The 2256-nt window shown below is 45.6% G+C and overlaps 1 non-coding gene across 1 annotated transcript; it reads left to right on the forward strand.

Moving 5' to 3' along the window:
* Positions 1 to 1621: 1621 nt before the first annotated feature.
* Positions 1622 to 1817, forward strand: LOC142429950 (U2 spliceosomal RNA). The gene has a single exon (XR_012780458.1). It is a non-coding gene; the product is annotated as a U2 spliceosomal RNA (small nuclear RNA).
* Positions 1818 to 2256: the final 439 nt, after the last annotated feature.

The raw sequence follows: 2256 nt of genomic DNA on the forward strand, positions 1-2256 counted from the left end.
CAGTGATCGTGTAGGGAAGGTGAGCAACCTGGAATGCCAGTTTACTAGAGCAAAGTATTCTTGCATTGAGGGAGTACTTGAGTGAAGGCCCAATGTCCTTCTGCTACCTTAATACTAAACCTATAAACATAGGCACATAGATCTATTTCCACATCATCATATATAAATATGTTCATGCATGCACATGCCTACATTTAGACCTCTATAAATGCTCTTTGATTCCTAATTATTTCCTCTATTTCCTTTTACTTTCCTCTTGTCCCACTATCACACTCAGCCTTCATTTGGGTTTCAGTAATTCCTCTTGGCTACATTACCCTTGATCACGCCCTACCAGGCCTCCTATACCCTCCTCACCACTGATTTGGATCACTTGTTTCCTTGTCCCTGGGTTTGTTAACACCACTTCCTTTCACCCCACCTCCCCATCTCCCATGTCCCCCTGGAATCATCAGTCCGTTGTTGTCTCCTCCAGTTGTTCATCCAGCCTATCTTATTTAGAGAGACCTGCAGAGATAATAGCATGCACAAAAACAAGCAACAGAAGAAAACAAAACATCATCAGCAACAACAAAAGCCAATGACAAACAATAATAAAAAAGAAAGCCCTTAAGTGGAGAGCAAATGCTTTGAGAATGATTGGGGCAGGGAATGTATGGATGTGCTTTATACAATTGATGTATGTATATGTATGGATGGTGATAAGAGTTGTATGGGTCCCTAATAAAATGTAAAAAAAGAAAAGAGGAGAAAAAAATGATTAGGGCAGGGACTGTACAGATGTGCTTTATACAATTGATGTATGTATATGTATGAACTGTGATAAGAATTGTATGAGCCCCTAATAAATCGTTAAAATTAAAAAAAAAAAAAGAAAGCCCTTAGTTAGTTCAAGGACTGCTTGTTGACCTTTAGGAGTGTTTTCCGGTCACGTCTGATGGGGTGCCAGGCTCTGGCCCCAGAGTCTGTTTTTGGTATTCCCTGGGGACTTCATTGCTCTGCTCCCCTTGCTGTTCGGTTGCACACCTTTAATGTTTTGCCTCTGTGTGGTGGGGTCAGATCGGGCACAATTCCCACACTGTGTCTCCAGTGTTGTCCCCCGTAGGGCTATGGGTCAATGAGGGATGTCATGTCTCATAGCGGGGCCGGCCATATGGTCTTCTCTGTGAATTGGCTGCTCTGAGCGGGGATATCATCCTCAAGGTTTGGTGGGCCAGGATGTGCTCCACTCTCTCTTCCTCCCCCTTCATTTGCTCCCATTTGCTCTGATCAGCCATGCCCCTCTCCTTGAGCTGCAGCTTCAGTGCTGTCCTCTGAAGTAAATTATTCTGCGGGGAGGGGCTGGTGTCCACACAGTTGGGATTATGGCCGGTCCCTCAGACCTCTCCCCTGGTTCCCTACTCCATGCCGGCATGCTGCATTCACAATTTGGAGCACTGGGTTGACGTCTGGTTCTTCTTTCCCTGTGGAGATATAATACCCTCCCCTTGGGTGGGTTGGAGCCCTGCTCCCCCACTACCGATTTCTTCTATTTTTCCCCTTTCCCCCTCCTTTTCGGTTGGCTACCATATGGATCCCTGGATCCAGTCTGGAGCAGTTTACTATGAAAAGATTTGTCTCCATCGCTTCTCGGCCTTTGGGCTCAGATCAAGTATAGTGTCTGTTCCGATCAGTTTAATATCTGATATGTCCTCTATCTGTGGACAATATAGTAAATGGATTTTTAGAGCAGGGAGGTGGAATAGGAGCTTGCACCGTCCATTCCATTCCAGGCATCAACCTGGTATCACAGTAACTCCAGGAATGGCGCACCTCCTCTCCTTTGGGGGGCTAAGAAAAGATTTGTCTTCAATTCTGAAGTCCATGGATTCAGTTCTGCTCCTTTCCCCTCCCAGTCACTCTCACTCACGGTCCCTGAGTTGAGTCTTACTCTCAGCAATGCTGTGGGGGTAGAGCAGACCTGCCCCTGCGGGTTTCTGATATAGCAAACCTTATGGGAATAGAAAGCCTCCCCTTTGGAGCAGTGGGTGGTTTTGAACTGCTGGCCTTGAGGTTAGCAGCCCAACGTGAAAACCCTTACGCCACCAGAGTTCTTTTCCCTCTCTGGATGTTATCTGTTTCTGACATTTCAGCATTCATCTCCTGGATTCTTATTTACTGCGTGTGGATGCTTTCTCATTTTCCAGTCATTTTGTGAAGTTGCTTATATTGCTTTCTTGAATTCTTTACCATGGATGCGTCTATAATTTTATCTGT

This window comes from Tenrec ecaudatus, chromosome 16, assembly GCF_050624435.1.
Source record: "Tenrec ecaudatus isolate mTenEca1 chromosome 16, mTenEca1.hap1, whole genome shotgun sequence".
In the NCBI taxonomy this organism is placed as follows: Eukaryota; Metazoa; Chordata; class Mammalia; order Afrosoricida; family Tenrecidae; genus Tenrec; species Tenrec ecaudatus.